At 46.6% G+C, this 20000-nt stretch overlaps 1 protein-coding gene across 1 annotated transcript in view; it reads left to right on the forward strand.

Annotated features, from left to right (window-relative positions):
- Positions 1-3727: 3727 nt before the first annotated feature.
- LOC121842876 (receptor-type tyrosine-protein phosphatase epsilon-like) overlaps positions 3728-20000 on the forward strand; it is a 34734-nt gene continuing 18461 nt past the window's right edge. Inside the window, exon 1 of the mRNA XM_042312663.1 lies at positions 3728-4175. The gene's annotated coding sequence lies outside the window, so the exon portion shown is untranslated. The remainder of the gene's footprint in view (positions 4176-20000) is intronic.

The following is a 20000-nucleotide window of genomic DNA, read 5'->3' on the forward strand; positions in this document are numbered from 1 at the left end:
GCGTGTGCGTGGCTGTGTGTGTGTTATTCATACATGATAAATAATTTTAAAACCAACTGGGTAGAAAAGCTAACATCTGAAACCTGCTAGAAGTAGACTTTGGTTCACAGAGTCTGTTTCAGTCAGTAAATGTATCCAGCTACACATCTAACACTGATCTGGGATCAGACTAAATATAGTGGTAATGAAATATAAAGAGGATTCATATTGAGACACAGATCTGGGATCAGACTAAATATAGTGGTAATGAAATATAAAGAGGATTCATACTGACAGAGACACAGATCTGGGATCAGACTAAATATAGTGGTAATGAAATATAAAGAGGATTCATACTGACAGAGACACAGATCTGGGATCAGACTAAATATAGTGGTAATGAAATATAAAGAGGATTCATACTGACTGGTACTATTATATATATATATATATATCAGGAGAATTAGTAGTGATGGTTCCTCTACATGACTAGTACTATTATATATCAGGAGAATTAGTAGTGATGGTTCCTCCACATGACTGGTACTATTATATCTCAGGAGAATTAGTAGTGATGGTTCCTCCACATGACTGGTACTATTATATATTATGATGGTTCCTATGACTGGTACTATTATATATCAGGAGAATTAGTAGTGATGGTTCCTCCACATGACTGGTACTATTATATATCAGGAGAATTAGTAGTGATGGTTCCTCCACATGACTGGTACTATTATATATCAGGAGAATTAGTAGTGATGGTTCCTCCACATGACTGGTACTATTATATATATATATATATCAGGAGAATTAGTAGTGATGGTTCCTCTACATGACTGGTACTATTATATATATATATATATCAGGAGAATTAGTAGTGATGGTTCCTCCACATGACTGGTACTATTATATATCAGGAGAATTAGTAGTGATGGTTCCTCCACATGACTGGTACTATTATATATCAGGAGAATTAGTAGTGATGGTTCCTCCACATGACTATTATATATATATATATATATGGTACTATTATATATATATATATATATATCAGGAGAATTAGTAGTGATGGTTCCTCCACATGACTGGTACTATTATATATCAGGAGAATTAGTAGTGATGGTTCCTCTTCATGACTGGTACTATTATATATCAGGAGAATTAGTAGTGATGGTTCCTCCACATGACTGGTACTATTATATATATATATATATCAGGAGAATTAGTAGTGATGGTTCCTCCACATGACTGGTACTATATATATATATAGGAGAATTAGTAGTGATGGTTCCTCCACATGACTGGTACTATTATATATCAGGAGAATTAGTAGTGATGGTTCCTCCACATGACTGGTATACTGGTATATATATCAGGAGAATTAGTAGTGATGGTTCCTCCACATGACTGGTACTATTAGTAGTGATGGTTCCTATGACTGGTACTATATATATCAGGAGAATTAGTAGTGATGGTTCCTCCACATGACTGGTACTATTATATATCAGGAGAATTAGTAGTGATGGTTCCTCCACATGACTGGTACTATATATATATATAGTATATGGTTCCTCAGGAGTATATATATATATATATATCAGGAGAATTAGTAGTGATGGTTCCTCTTCATGACTGGTACTATTATATATATTAGTAGTGATGACTGGTACTATTATATATCAGGAGTACTATTATAATTAGTAGTGATGGTTCCTCCACATGACTGGTACTATTATATATATATATATATATCAGGAGAATTAGTAGTGATGGTTCCTCCACATGACTGGTACTATTATATATCAGGAGAATTAGTAGTGATGGTTCCTCCACGTGACTGGTACTATTATATATATATATATATATATCAGGAGAATTAGTAGTGATGGTTCCTCCACATGACTGGTACTATTATATATATATATATATATATATATCAGGAGAATTAGTAGTGATGGTTCCTCCACATGACTGGTACTATTATATATCAGGAGAATTAGTAGTGATGGTTCCTCCACGTGACTGGTACTATTCTACTTGTTGTTTTTGGCACCACTTGGGTCCATCTTTATTAAACTGTTCTACTTTATCTTTCACCCCTGGGCTTCTTCTTAATCTCCTTTCAATTCATGTCTCTTTCATGGAGCTGCGTGTAATGAACCCAACAGTACGTCTTAGAAGGGTTCAACTCCCACTGAGACGTTATGACAATAGTCATGACATCACACGCCAGGCACCTCATTCCCCTTTAGGGGCTCGTCTTCCCTCACTAAAATGTCCCGAAAGGGGTTCATTGGGTCTCTTCATATTATGTGGCCCTTTAAATGGTTCTGTTTAAGACAGCAGAGAAGCCTTGTTGTTAGCAGTTTGCTGCTCCTGTTTACTGTGGCTTCCATTAGGATGACAGGAGGAACCTCTCCTCCTCCTCCTCTCCCTCTACCTTTGTTTAGCCTGGTTTTTCTAGAAAAGCCATATAATTAAATGTCTGACATCCTCTCATCCTCCTCTCCTCCTCCTCTCATCCTTCTCTTGTCCTCCTCTCTCCTCCTCTCATCCTCCTCTCCTCCTCCTCTCATCCTTCTCTTGTCCTCCTCTCCTCCTCCTCCTTTCATCCTCCTCTCATCCCCCCCTCTCTTCCTCCTCTCATCCCCTCTCCTCCTCCTCTCATCCTGCTCTTGTCCTTCTCTCCTCCTCTCATCCTCCTCCTTTCATCCTCCTCTCATCCTCCTCTTGTCCTCCTCTCCTCCTCTCATCCTCCTCTTGTCCTCCTCTCCTCCTCTCATCCTCCTCCTTTCATCCTCCTCTCATCCTCCTCTTGTCCTCCTCTCCTCCTCTCATCCTCCTCCTTTCATCCTCCTCTCATCCTCCTCTCATCCCCCTCCTCCTCTCATCCTCCTCTCCTCCTTCTCTCCTCCTCCTTTCATCCTCCTCTCATCCCCCTCTCTTCCTCCTCTCATCCCCCTCTCCTCCTCTCCTCCTCCTCTCCTCCTCCTTCTCTCCTCCTCCTTTCATCCTCCTGTCATCCCCCTCTCTTCCTCTCATCCCCCTCTCATCCTCCTTCTCTCCTCCTCTCATCCCCCTCCTTCTCTCCTCCTCTCCTCCTCCTCTCCTCCTCCTCCTCTCATCCCCCTCTCCTCCTCCTCTCCTCCCCTCCTCCTCCTTCTCTCCTCCTCCTCTCATCCCCCTCTCCTCCCCTCTCCTCCTCTCCTCCTCCTCTCCTCCTCCTTCTCTCCTCCTCCTTTCATCCTCCTCTCATCCTCCTCTCTTCCTCCTCTCATCCCCCTCTCTTCCTCCTCTCATCCCCCTCTCATCCTCCTTCTCTCCACCTCTCATCCCCCTCCTTCTCTCCTCCTCTCATCCTCCTCTCCTCCTCCTCCTCTCATCCCCCTCTCCTCCTCCTCTCCTCCCCTCCTCTCATCCCCCTCTCCTCCTCCTCTCCTCCCCTCCTCCTCTCATCCTCCTCTCATCCCCCTCCTCCTCTCATCCCCCTCTCATCCTCCTCCTCCTCCTCCTCCTTCTCTCATCCTCTCATCCCCCTCTCCTCCTCCTCTCATCCCCCTCCCCTCCTCTCATCCCCCTCTCCTCCTCTCCTCCTCTCCTCCCCCCTCTCATCCCCCCATCCCCCTCTCCTCCTCCTCCTTCCCACCTCCTCTCGTCCCCCTCATCCCCCTCCTCCTCTCATCCCCTCTCATCCTCCTCTCCCTCTTCTTGTTTTCCAATCAAAGCCACATAATTAAATCTTTTCTCTCCCTCTCTTTCTCTCTATTCCTGTAATAAAGGTGGTGACCATCCCTTTAAGAGCGGCTCCTGTAATAAAGGTGGTTGACCATCCCTTTAAGAGCTGTGTGTGCAGTGTGGATATAGTGTGAACCTGCCCAGAGAGCTGGATTGTGGAGCAGCGAGTGTGTCTCTGCCTGGCTCACTCCTCTCACACACACCTTGCCGCAAGCCTGGACAGAGGGACACAGAGACGGCAGCTACCCACTGAGCCTCTCTCCTCCCTGGGCTGTGAGACCAGACCTCAACCCCCTCCCGCTAGCTGAGGACCAGGAGACCCACCTCTAGAGACCCACAGCAGACCTCAGAGCAATGTGACCACTGACTGAACCAAGCCAGGACCAAACAGGCTGTTATGGATCTGAGAAGAAGAAGGAACAGAAGAAACAGCACGCTGTGAATCCCTGCTGGTCCAGGTACTGTCCTTAACATCTGGTCCAGGACCTGTCCATAACATCCCCTCTAAACCAGCTGGTCCAGGTACTGTCCATAACATCTGGTCCAGGTACTGTCCATAACATCCCCTCTAAACCCTGCTGGTCCAGGTACTGTCCTTAACATCTGGTCCAGGACCTGTCCATAACATCCCCTCTAAACCCTGCTGGTCCAGGTACTGTCCTTAACATCTGGTCCAGGACCTGTCCATAACATCCCCTCTAAACCCTGCTGGTCCAGGTACTGTCCTTAACATCTGGTCCAGGACCTGTCCATAACATCCCCTCTAAACCCTGCTGGTCCAGGTACTGTCCATAACATCTGGTCCAGGACCTGTCCATAACATCCCCTCTAAACCCTGCTGGTCCAGGTACTGTCCTTAACATCTGGTCCAGGACCTGTCCATAACATCCCCTCTAAACCCTGCTGGTCCAGGTACTGTCCATAACATCTGGTCCAGGACCTGTCCATAACATCCCCTCTAAACCCTGCTGGTCCAGGTACTGTCCATAACATCTGGTCCAGGTACTGTCCATAACATCTGGTCCAGGTACTGTCCTTAACATCTGGTCCAGGACCTGTCCTTAACATCTGGTCCAGGACCTGTCCATAACATCACCTCTAAACCCTGCTGGTCCAGGTACTGTCCTTAACATCTGGTCCAGGACCTGTCCATAACATCCCCTCTAAACCCTGCTGGTCCAGGTACTGTCCTTAACATCTGGTCCAGGACCTGTCCATAACCTCCCCTCTAAACCAGCTGGTCCAGGTACTGTCCATAACATCTGGTCCAGGACCTGTCCATAACATCCCCTCTAAACCAGCTGGTCCAGGTACTGTCCTTAACATCTGGTCCAGGTACTGTCCATAACATCACCTCTAAACCCTGCTGGTCCAGGACCTGTCCTTAACATCTGGTCCAGGACCTGTCCATAACATCCCCTCTAAACCCTGCTGGTCCAGGTACTGTCCATAACATCTGGTCCAGGTACTGTCCATAACATCTGGTCCAGGTACTGTCCTTAACATCTGGTCCAGGACCTGTCCTTAACATCTGGTCCAGGACCTGTCCATAACATCTGGTCCAGGACCTGTCCTTAACATCTGGTCCAGGACCTGTCCATAACATCTGGTCCAGGACCTGTCCTTAACATCTGGTCCAGGACCTGTCCATAACATCTGGTCCAGGACCTGTCCATAACATCTGATCCAGGACCTGTCCATAACATTCCCTCTAAATCTTTTTTAAAGCAAACCTCTAGCCTAGGTGCCAGTCTGTTTTTTTTTGCCTATACCTTATAGAATTGTCTCGCCATGTTTGGCTTTGATCTGAGACCAGGCTAGCAAACATCTATTGGAGTAAAGCAAACACACAACCTGATCTGAGACCAGCCTAGCAAACATCTATTGGAGTAAAGCAAACACACAACCTGATCTGAGACCAGCCTAGCAAACTTCCATTGGAGTAAGCAAACACACAGACCGATCTGGGACCAGGCTAGCAAACTTCCATTGGAGTAAGCAAACACACAGACTGATCTGAGACCAGGCTAGCAAACATCTATTGGAGTAAAGCAAACACACAACCTGATCTGAGACCAGCCTAGCAAACATCTATTGGAGTAAAGCAAACACACAGACTGATCTGGGACCAGGCTAGCAAACTTCAATTGGCGCATGAAAACACACAGACTGATCTAGGACCAGGCTAGCAAACATCTGTTGTCCTAAGAGTGTCTGAATAGCTCTTTATCATAAGTTCCTCTCTACAAAGTCTACTACAGATTCTGAAATGTTGTGAGTTGGTGCTGATCATTCCTCATAGTGTCTCTCTGCATAGTGGGAATGCTGCCATGGTTACCGAGGCTAGTGGTCACATAGTTATCTCTCTGCATAGTGGGAACACTACTGTATCACCATGGTTACCGAGGCTAGTGGTCAGATAGTTATCTCTCTACATAGTGGGAACACGACTGTATCACCATGGTTACCGAGGCTAGTGGTCACATAGTTATCTCTCTGCATAGTGGGAACACTACTGTATCACCATGGTTACCGAGGCTAGTGGTCAGATAGTTATCTCTCTACATAGTGGGAACACGACTGTATCACCATGGTTACCGAGGCTAGTGGTCAGATAGTTATCTCTCTGCATAGTGGGAATGCTGCCATGGTTACCGAGGCTAGTGGTCAAATAGTTATCTCTACATAGTGGGAACACTACTGTATCACCACGGTTACCAAGACTAGTGGTCAGATAGTTCCTTATGCTGGAGTTTCCTTTGGTTTTTATAGAGGAAACTGACAGTACAGGAAATGACAGATTACTGAGAACAGTTACTGTAGTGTTGTTGTTGTAACCATATAAATATATTCCACTTATTTCTGCCTCTCCAGTGGCACAGCGGTCTAAAGCACTACGTTGCAGTGAGGCGTCACTACAGACCCGGTTCTATCCCAGGCTGTGTCACAGCCGGCCGTGCCCGGGAGACCCATGTGGTGGGGCACAATTGTCCCTGCTTATTCCGGGTTACGGGATGGTTTTGGCTGGGCCGGGATTTCCTTGTCCCATCGTGATCTAGCGACTCCTTGTGGCTGGCCGGGAGCTTGCAATCTGACTTTGGTCGCCAGCAGGACGGTGTTTCCTCCGACACATCGGTGCGGCCGGCTTCCGGTTGAAGCGTTGTGTCAAGAGGCAGTGCAGCGATGGGACAAGACTGTAACTACCAATTAGATGTCACGAAAATTGGGGAGAAAAAAGGTTAAAAGTTGTTTATTTCTATGGTTGAAACCTCACGTGAGTTAAAGTCCTAATGATACCAAGTATACTATTCTAGATAGTTACATACTATACCAGATAGTTACAGATAGTTGCATACTATTCCAGGTAGTTTCATACTATACCAGATAGTTACATACTATACCAGATAGTTACAGATAGTTACATACTATTCCAGATAGTTACAGATAGTTACATACTATTCCAGATAGTTACATACTATTCCAGATAGTTACAGATAGTTACATACTATACCAGATAGTTACATACTATACCAGATAGTTACATACTATACCAGATAGTTACAGATAGTTACATACTATACCAGATAGTTACATACTATACCAGATAGTTACATACTATTCCAGATAGTTACATACTATTCCAGATAGTTACATACTATTCCAGATAGTTACAGATAGTTACATACTATACCAGATAGTTACATACTATACCAGATAGTTACATACTATACCAGATAGTTACAGATAGTTACATACTATACCAGATAGTTACATACTATACCAGATAGTTACATACTATTCTAGATAGTTACATACTATTCCAGATAGTTACATACTATACCAGATAGTTACATACTATTCCAGATAGTTACATACTATACCAGATAGTTACATACTATACCAGATAGTTACAGATAGTTACATACTATACCAGATAGTTACATACTATACCAGATAGTTACATACTATACCAGATAGTTACAGATAGTTACATACTATTCCAGATAGTTACATACTATTCCAGATAGTTACAGATAGTTACATACTATTCCAGATAGTTACATACTATTCCAGATAGTTACATACTATTCCAGATAGTTACATACTATTCTAGATAGTTACATACTATTCCAGATAGTTACATACTATTCCAGATAGTTACATACTATTCTAGATAGTTACATACTATTCTAGATAGTTACAGATAGTTACATACTATTCCAGATAGTTACATACTATTCCAGATAGTTACAGATAGTTACATACTATTCCAGATGGTTACATACTATTCCAGATGGTTACATACTATTCCAGATGGTTACATACTATTCCAAATAGTTACATACTATTCCAGATAGTTACATACTATTCTAGATAGTTACATACTATTCCAGATAGTTACAGATAGTTACATACTATTCCAGATAGTTACATACTATTCCAGATAGTTACATACTATTCCAGATAGTTACATACTATTCCAGATAGTTACATACTATTCCAGATAGTTACATACTATTCCAGATGGTTACATACTATTCCAGATGGTTACATACTATTCCAGATGGTTACATACTATTCCAGATATTTACATACTATTCTAGATAGTTACATACTATTCCAGATGGTTACATACTATTCCAGATAGTTACATACTATTCCAGATAGTTACATACTATTTCAGATAGTTACATACTATTCCAGATAGTTACATACTATTCCAGATGGTTACATACTATTCCAGATGGTTACATACTATTCCAGATAGTTACATACTATTCCAGATGGTTACAGGTAGTTACATACTATTTTAGATATTACAGATAGTTAGATACTATTCCAGATAGTTAGATACTATTCCAGATAGTTACATACTATTCCAGATAGTTACATACTATTCCAGATAGTTACATACTATTCTAGATAGTTACATACTATTCCAGATCGTTACATACTATACCAGATAGTTACATACTATTCTAGATAGTTACATACTATTCCAGATAGTTACATACTATACCAGATAGTTACATACTATTCAGATAGTTACATACTATTCCAGATGGTTACATACTATTCCAGATAGTTACATACTATTCCAGATAGTTACATACTATACCAGATAGTTACATACTATACCAGATAGTTACATACTATACCAGATAGTTACAGATAGTTACATACTATTCCAGATAGTTACATACTATACCAGATAGTTACAGATAGTTACATACTATTCCAGATAGTTACATACTATACCAGATAGTTACATACTATACCAGATAGTTACAGATAGTTACATACTATACCAGATAGTTACATACTATTCCAGATAGTTACATACTATTCCAGATAGTTACATACTATACCAGATAGTTACAGATAGTTACATACTATACCAGATAGTTACATACTATACCAGATAGTTACATACTATACCAGATAGTTACAGATAGTTACATACTATTCCAGATAGTTACATACTATACCAGATAGTTACATACTATACCAGATAGTTACATACTATACCAGATAGTTACAGATAGTTACATACTATACCAGATAGTTACATACTATTCCAGATAGTTACATACTATACCAGATAGTTACAGATAGTTACATACTATACCAGATAGTTACATACTATACCAGATAGTTACATACTATACCAGATAGTTACAGATAGTTACATACTATTCCAGATAGTTACATACTATACCAGATAGTTACATACTATACCAGATAGTTACAGATAGTTACATACTATTCCAGATAGTTACATACTATACCAGATAGTTACATACTATACCAGATAGTTACATACTATTCCAGATCGTTACATACTATACTAGATAGTTACATACTATTCCAGATAGTTACATACTATTCCAGATGGTTACATACTATACCAGATAGTTACATACTATTCCAGATGGTTACATACTATTCCAGATGGTTACATACTATTCCAGATGGTTACATACTATTCCAGATAGTTACATACTATTCCAGATAGTTACATACTATTCCAGATAGTTACATACTATTCCAGATAGTTACATACTATTCCAGATAGTTACATACTATTCCAGATAGTTACATACTATTCCAGATAGTTACATACTATTCCAGATGGTTACATACTATTCCAGATGGTTACATACTATTCCAGATAGTTACATACTATTCCAGATAGTTACAGATAGTTACATACTATTCTAGATAGTTACAGATAGTTAGATACATACGTATTCCAGATAGTTACATACTATTCCAGATAGTTACATACTATTCTAGATAGTTACATACTATTCCAGATAGTTACATACTATTCTAGATAGTGACATACTATTCCAGATAGTTACATACTATTCCAGATAGTTACATACTATTCCAGATAGTTACATACTATTCTAGATAGTTACACTATTAGTTACATACTTCCAGATAGTTACATACTATTCCAGATAGTTACATACTATACCAGATAGTTACATACTATACCAGATAGTTACAGATAGTTACATACTATACCAGATAGTTACATACTGTACCAGATAGTTACATACTATTCCAGATAGTTACATACTATACCAGATAGTTACAGATAGTTACATACTATACCAGATAGTTACATACTATTCCAGATAGTTACATACTATTCCAGATAGTTACATACTATACCAGATAGTTACAGATAGTTACATACTATACCAGATAGTTACATACTATTCCAGATAGTTACATACTATTCCAGATAGTTACATACTATACCAGATAGTTACAGATAGTTACATACTATACCAGATAGTTACATACTATTCCAGATAGTTACATACTATACCAGATAGTTACAGATAGTTACATACTATACCAGATAGTTACATACTATTCCAGATAGTTACATACTATTCTAGATAGTTACAGATAGTTACATACTATTCCAGATAGGTGAATACTATTCCAGATAGTTACATACTATTCCAGATAGTTCAATACTATTCCAGATAGTTACATACTATTCCAGATAGTTACAGATAGTTGGATACTATTCCAGATAGTTACAGATAGTTACATACTATTCCAGATAGTTGCATACTATTCCAGGTAGTTACAGATAGTTACATACTATTCCAGATAGTTACAGATAGTTACATACTCTTCCAGATAGTTACAGATAGTTACATACTATTCCAGGTAGTTACATACTATTCCAGATAGTTACATATAGTTACATACTATCCCAGATAGTTACAGATAGTTGCATACTATTCCAGTTGGTTACATACTATTCCAGATAGTTACAGATAGTTACATAGTATTCCAGATAGTTACAGGTAGTTACATACTATTCCAGATAGTTACATACTATTACAGATAGTTACATACTATTTCAGATAGTTACATACTATTCCAGATAGTTACTTACTATTCCAGAAAGTTACATACTATTCCAGATAGTTACATACTATTCCAGGTAGTTAGTTAGGTAACTACTTTGGATTTGACTGAGAATATACGAGATGTTTACCTTGTGACTTTGTCCTTAATCATTTATAATAGCGTGTGTAAGAAGTATACATTTAAAAAAATGTCTTCCTGTTTACATTCCCGGGGACATTTGACATTTTGTGCCATTTAACCCTAACCCTGACCCCTAACCCTAACCCCTAACCCTAACTATCTGTCTCGTGGACAGAGACAGGGACAGAGACCTGTTTACAGACTGATCTGCCTCGTGTGTAATATGAAACGTCTCTGTCAGGAACACGGTGGTCGGGGAGGGAAGAGGAAATGAAATGTAATTCATTCTACAGATAAAAGGTTAGATTAGACACACTGCCTTAAATGGATTTCATCCCAATGTTGTTCTGCAATCTGTCTCACCTCAGTGTGTGTGTGTTTGTGTCTGTGTGTGTGTGTGTCACTCTCTGTGTGTGTGTGTGTTTGTTTTGTGTGTGTGTCTGTGTGTGTGTGTGTTTGTTTTGTGTGTGTGTCTGTGTGTGTGTTTACTGACTGTGTGATATACCATAGATATTAAAACAGAGGGGTGAGGGAGGGACGATGGGGGAGAAAGAGAGACAGAGACAGAGACAGAGAGACATGGACAGAGACAGGAACAGAGACAGAGACATGGACAGAGACATGGACAGGGACAGAGACAGAGACAGAGACAGAGACAGAGACAGGAACAGAGACATGGACAGGAACAGAGACAGAGACGGGAACAGAGACATGGACAGAGACAGAGAAATGGACAGAGACAGAGACAGAGACATGGACAGAGATGGGGACAGGGACAGAGACATGGACAGAGACATGGACAGAGACATGGACAGAGACAGGGGACAGGGACAGAGACATGGACAGACACAGAGACATGGACAGAGACATGGACAGAGACAGAGACATGGACAGGGACAGAGACAGAGACATGAACAGAGACAGAGACATGGACAGAGACAGGAACAGAGACATGGACAGAGACAGGGACATGGACAGAGACATGGACAGAGACATGGACAGGGACAGAGACAGAGACAGGGACAGAGACATGGACAGAGACAGAGACAGAGACATGGACAGAGACAGGGACAGAGACAGAGACGGGGACAGAGACAGAGACGGGGACAGAGACAGGGACAGAGACAGGGACAGAGACATGGACAGAGACAGGGACAGAGACAGGGACAGAGACATGGACAGAGACAGAGAAAATGGACAGAGACAGAGACAGAGACATGGACAGAGATGGGGACAGGGACAGAGACATGGACAGGGACAGAGACATGGACAGAGACAGGGGACAGGGACAGAGACATGGACAGAGACAGAAATGGACAGAGACAGACACAGAGACATGGACAGAGACGGGGACAGAGACATGGACAGAGACAGGGACAGAGACAGAGACATGAACAGAGACAGAGACATGGACAGAGACAGGAACAGAGACATGGACAGAGACAGGGACATGGACAGAGACATGGACAGAGACAGAGACAGAGACATGGACAGAGACATGGAAAGGGACAGAGACAGGTACAGAGACAGGAACAGAGACATGGACAGAGACAGAGACATGGACAGAGACATGGACAGGGACAGAGACAGGGACAGAGACATGGACAGAGACATGGACAGAGACAGAGACAGGACAGAGACAGGGACAGAGACGGGGACAGAGACAGGGACAGAGACAGGGACAGAGACATGGACAGGGACAGAGACAGAGACATGAACAGAGACAGAGACATGGACAGAGACAGGAACAGAGACATGGACAGAGACAGGGACATGGACAGAGACATGGACAGAGACATGGACAGGGACAGAGACAGAGACAGGGACAGAGACATGGACAGAGACAGAGACATGGACAGAGACAGGGACAGAGACAGAGACGGGGACAGAGACAGAGACGGGGACAGAGACAGGGACAGAGACAGGGACAGAGACATGGACAGAGACAGGGACAGAGACAGGGACAGAGACATGGACAGAGACAGAGAAATGGACAGAGACAGAGACAGAGACATGGACAGAGATGGGGACAGGGACAGAGACATGGACAGGGACAGAGACATGGACAGAGACAGGGGACAGGGACAGAGACATGGACAGAGACAGAAATGGACAGAGACAGACACAGAGACATGGACAGAGACGGGGACAGAGACATGGACAGAGACAGAGACATGGACAGGGACAGAGACAGAGACATGAACAGAGACAGGGACAGGGACAGAGACATGGACAGAGACAGGGACAGAGACAGAGACATGGACAGAGACAGAGACATGGACAGAGACATGGAAAGGGACAGAGACAGAGACAGAGACAGGGACAGAGACAGGGACAGAGACATGGACAGAGACATGGACAGGGACAGAGACATGGACAGAGACAGAGACATGGACAGAGACATGGACAGAGACAGGGACAGAGACGGGGACAGAGACGGGGACAGAGACAGGGACAGAGACAGGGACAGAGACATGGACAGAGACAGGGACAGAGACAGGGACAGAGATATGGACAGGGTCAGAGACAGAGACATGGACAGAGACAGAGACATGGACAGAGACAGGAACAGAGACAGAGATATGGACAGAGACAGGAACAGAGGCAGGAACAGAGACAAAGACAGGGACAGAGATGTCCTGTTGGGCCTCTGTCTCTCTCCTCCTGATGTCCTGGGCCTTTGTCTCTCTCCTCCTGATGTCCTGCTTTTCCTGGGCCTCTGTCTCTCCTCCTGATGTCCTGCCTTTCCTGGGCCTCTGTCTCCCTCCTCCTGATGTCCTGGGTGTCTGTCTCCCTCCTCCTGATGTCCTGGGCCTTTGTCTCCCTCCTCCTGATGTTCTGCTTTTCCTGGGCCTCTGTCTCTCTCCTCCTGATGGCCTGCTGGGTCTCTGTCTCTCTCCTCCTGATGTCCTGCTGGTTCTGGGCCCTCCCTCCAGGGCTGTCTGTCACACCCCACCCCTCCCTGACAGGCCAGTCTCAGGGCTCTTTTGTCTCAGAGTGAGGAGTGGATGCAGTACTTCCTCTCTCCAAGGGGCCAGTGGGTTTGTCAAGTGGCCGGTCAACACAATGGTTACCACTCATAAAGGTCACTACTCCTTACTGCAGGGGTGGATGTGTGCACGCGGTGTGTGTTTGCGCATGTGTGTGTGTGTGTGTGTGTGTGTAAATGCCTTGGCCCTGCTGAGAAGAGAGAGGACAATGCTTCTCACTGTGAGGTCAGAGGCCCCATTTAATGACCCATATTCCTGTTGAATTCAGCCTGATCCAGAATGATCCTGATCAGCAGACTTATACCATGTGAATTTAACAATGTAGAGTTCATTACAGACTGAACAGAGGCCCGGATGCTCAGAAAGAGGATTGGAAAGTGGAATGTGTGTCAGGTTGAATATTGTGTTTAACGGCATAGCGTTGCAGTATCATAGACTGGTTAACTACTCCTTACTGCGTGTGTGTGTGTGTGTGTGTGTGTGTGTGTGTGTGTGTGTGTGTGTGTGTGTGTGTGTGTGTGTGTGTGTGTGTGTGTGTGTGTGTGTGTGCGCGCGTGTGTGTGTGCGGCAGGTAGCCTAGTTGTTAGAGCGTTGGGTCAGTAACCGAACGGTTGCAAGATTGAATCCCCTGAGCTGACAAGGTAAAAATCTGTCGTTCTGCCCCTGAACAAGGCAGTTAACCCCACTGTTCCTAGACCGTCATTGTAAATAATAATTTGTTCTTAACCGACTTGCCTAGTTAAATAAAGGTAACATGTACTGTAGCCTAGATGCTGATTGGACAAAACATTACGAACACCTGCTCTTTCCTTGACACAGACTGACCAGGTGAATCCAGGTGAAAGATATGATCCCTTATTGATGTCACCTGTTAAATCCACTTCAGTCAGTGTAGATGAAGGAGAGGAGACGAGTTAAAGAAGGATTTTAAGCCTTTAGACAATTGAGACATTGATTGTGTGTGTGAGCCATTCAGAGGGTGAATGAGCAAGAACAAATATTCAAGTTTTAAGGTTTTTGACACTCAACAGTTTTTCACCTAGCAGGACACGACACCTAGCAGGACACGACACCTAGCAGGACACAAGCAGGACACGACACCTAGCAGGACACGACACCTAGCAGGACACGACGCCTAGCAGGACACGACACCTAGCAGGACACGACACCTAGCAGGACAGGACGCCTAGCAGGACACGACGCCTAGCAGGACACGACGCCTAGCAGGACACGACACCTAGCAGGACACGACACCTAGCAGGACACGACACCTAGCAGGACAAGCAGGAACGACACCTAGCAGGACACGACACCTAGCAGGACACGACACCTAGCAGGACACGACACCTAGCAGGACACGACACCTAGCAGGACACGACACCTAGCAGGACACGACACCTAGCAGGACACAAGCAGGACACGACACCTAGCAGGACACGACACCTAGCAGGACACGACACCTAGCAGGACACGACACCTAGCAGGACACGACACCTAGCAGGACACGACACCTAGCAGGACACGACACCTAGCAGGACACGACACCTAGCAGGACACGACACCTAGCAGGACACGACGCCTAGCAGGACACGACGCCTAGCAGGACAGGACGCCTAGCAGGACACGACACCTAGCAGGACACGACACCTAGCAGGACACGACACCTAGCAGGACACAAGCAGGACACGACACCTAGCAGGACACGACACCTAGCAGGACACGACACCTAGCAGGACACGACACCTAGCAGGACACAAGCAGGGACACCTAGCAGGACACGACACCTAGCAGGACACGACACCTAGCAGGACACGACACCTAGCAGGACACGACACCAAGCAGGACACCTAGCAGGACACGACACCTAGCAGGACACGACACCAAGCAGGACACGACACCTAGCAGGACACGACACCTAGCAGGACACGACACCTAGCAGGACACGACACCTAGCAGGACACGACACCAAGCAGGACACGACACCTAGCAGGACACGACACCAAGCAGGACACGACACCTAGCAGGACACCTAGCAGGACACGACACCTAGCAGGACACGACACCTAGCAGGACACGACACCTAGCAGGACACGACACCTAGCAGGACACGACACCTAGCAGGACACGACACCTAGCAGGACACGACACCTAGCAGGAAACGACGCCAAGCAGGACACAAGCAGGACACGACGCCTAGCAGGAAACGACGCCTAGCAGGACACGACACCTAGCAGGACACGACACCTAGCAGGACACCTAGCAGGACACGACGCCTAGCAGGACACGACACCTAGCAGGACACGACGCCTAGCAGGACACGACACCTAGCAGGACACGACGCCTAGCAGGACACGACACCAAGCAGGACACAAGCAGGACACGACACCTAGCAGGACACGACACCAAGCAGGACACGACACCTAGCAGGACACGACACCTAGCAGGACACGACACCTAGCAGGACACGACACCTAGCAGGACACGACACCTAGCAGGACACGACACCTAGCAGGACGACACCTAGCAGGACACGACACCTAGCAGGACACGACACCTAGCAGGACACGACACCAAGCAGGACACGACACCTAGCAGGACACGACACCTAGCAGGACACGACACCTAGCAGGACACGACACCTAGCAGGACACGACACCTAGCAGGACACACCTAGCACACCTAGCAGGACTAGCAGGACACACCTAGCAGGACACGACACCTAGCAGGACACGACACCTAGCAGGACACAGGACACCTAGCAGGACACCAGCAGGACACACCTAGCAGGACACGACACCAAGCAGGACACGACACCAAGCAGGACACGACACCTAGCAGGACACGACACCAAGCAGGACACGACACCTAGCAGGACACGACACCTAGCAGGACACACCTAGCAGGACACGACACCTAGCAGGACACGACACCTAGCAGGACACGACACCAAGCAGGACACGACACCTAGCAGGACACGACACCTAGCAGGACACGACACCTAGCAGGAAACGACACCAAGCAGGACACAAGCAGGACACGACGCCTAGCAGGAAACGACGCCTAGCAGGACACGACACCTAGCAGGACACGACACCTAGCAGGGACACCTAGCAGGACACGACACCTAGCAGGACACGACACCTAGCAGGACACGACACCTAGCAGGACACGACACCTAGCAGGACACGACACCTAGCAGGACACGACACCTAGCAGGACACAACACCTAGCAGGACCTAGCAGGACACGACACCTAGCAGGACACGACACCTAGCAGGACACGACACCTAGCAGGACACACCTAGCAGGACACGACACCTAGCAGGACACGACACCTAGCAGGATACGACACCAAGCAGGACACGACACCTAGCAGGACACGACACCAAGCAGGACACGACACCAAGCAGGACACGACACCTAGCAGGACACGACACCTAGCAGGACACGACACCTAGACAGGACACGACACCTAGCAGGACACACCTAGCAGGACACACCTAGCAGGACACGACACCTAGCAGGACACGACACCTAGCAGGACACGACACCTAGCAGGACACGACACCTAGCAGGACAGGACACCAAGCAGGACACGACACCTAGCAGGACACGACACCTAGCAGGACACGACACCTAGCAGGACACGACACCTAGACACCTAGCAGGACACGACACCTAGCAGGACACGACACCTAGCAGGACACCTAGCAGGACACGACACCTAGCAGGACACCTAGCAGGACACCACCTAGCAGGACACGACACCTAGCAGGACACGACACCTAGCAGGACACGACACCTAGCAGGACACGACACCAAGCAGGACACGACACCTAGCAGGACAGCGACACCTAGCAGGACACGACACCTAGCAGGACACGACACCTAGCAGGGACACCTAGCAGGACACGACACCTAGCAGGACACGACACCAAGCAGGACACACCTAGCAGGACACGACACCTAGCAGGACACAGCAGGACACGACCTAGCAGGACACGACACCTAGCAGGACGACACCTAGCAGGACACGACACCTAGCAGGACACCTAGCAGGACACGACACCTAGCAGGACACGACACCTAGCAGGACACGACACCTAGCAGGACACGACACCTAGCAGGACACGACACCTAGCAGGACACGACACCAAGCAGGACACGACACCTAGCAGGAGCAGGACACGACACCTAGCAGGACACGACACCTAGCAGGGACACCAGCAGGACACGACACCTAGCAGGACACGACACCTAGCAGGACACGACACCTAGCAGGGACCAGCAGGACACGACGCCTAGCAGGACACGACACCAAGCAGGACACGACACCTAGCAGGACACGACACCTAGCAGGACACGACACCTAGCAGGACACGACACCGAAGCAGGACACGACACCTAGCAGGACACGACACCTAGCAGGACACGACACCTAGCAGGACACGACACCTAGCAGGACACGACACCTAGCAGGACACGACACCTAGCAGGACACGACACCTAGCAGGAGACACCTAGCAGGACACGACACCTAGCAGGACACGACACCTAGCAGGACACGACACCTAGCAGGACACGACACCTAGCAGGACACGACACCTAGCAGGACACTAGCAGGACACACCTAGCAGGACACGACACCTAGCAGGACACGACACCTAGCAGGACACGACACCTAGCAGGACACGACACCTAGCAGGACACGACACCTAGCAGACACCTAGCAGGACACGACACCTAGCAGGACACGACACCTAGCAGGACACGACACCAAGCAGGACACGACACCTAGCAGGACACGACACAAGCAGGACACGACACCTAGCAGGACACGACACCTAGCAGGACACGACACCTAGCAGGCAGACACCTAGCAGGACACGACACCTAGCAGGACACGACACCTAGCAGGACAGCAGGACACGACACCTAGCAGGACACGACACCTAGCAGGACACGACACCTAGCAGGACACAAGCAGGACACGACACCTAGCAGGGACACCTAGCAGGACACGACACCTAGCAGGACACGACACCTAGCAGGACACGACACCTAGCAGGGACCACAGGACACCTAGCAGGACGACACCCAAGCAGGACACTAGCAGGACACAAGCAGGACACGACACCTAGCAGGACACGACACCTAGCAGGACACGACACCTAGCAGGACACGACACCTAGCAGGACACGACACCTAGCAGGGACACCTAGCAGGACACGACACCTAGCAGGACACGACACCAAGCAGGACACGACACCAAGCAGGACACAAGCAGGACACGACACCTAGCAGGACACGACACCTAGCAGGACACGACACCTAGCAGGACACCGACACCTAGCAGGACACGACACCTAGCAGGACACGACACCTAGCAGGACACGACACCTAGCAGGACACGACAAGCAGGGACACCAAGCAGGACACACGCCTAGCAGGACACGACACCAAGCAGGACACGACACCTAGCAGGACATGACACCTAGCAGGGACCTAGCAGGACACGACACCTAGCAGGACTAGCAGGACACGACACCTAGCAGGACACGACACCTAGCAGGACACGACACCTAGCAGGACACGACACCTAGCAGGACACGACACCGACACCTAGCAGGACACGACACCTAGCAGGACACGACACCTAGCAGGACACGACACCTAGCAGGACAGACACCTAGCAGGACACGACACCAAGCAGGACACGACACCTAGCAGGACACGACACCAAGCAGGACACGACACCTAGCAGGACAC

The sequence above is a fragment of the Oncorhynchus tshawytscha genome, unplaced genomic scaffold (assembly GCF_018296145.1).
Source record: "Oncorhynchus tshawytscha isolate Ot180627B unplaced genomic scaffold, Otsh_v2.0 Un_contig_1108_pilon_pilon, whole genome shotgun sequence".
In the NCBI taxonomy this organism is placed as follows: Eukaryota; Metazoa; Chordata; class Actinopteri; order Salmoniformes; family Salmonidae; genus Oncorhynchus; species Oncorhynchus tshawytscha.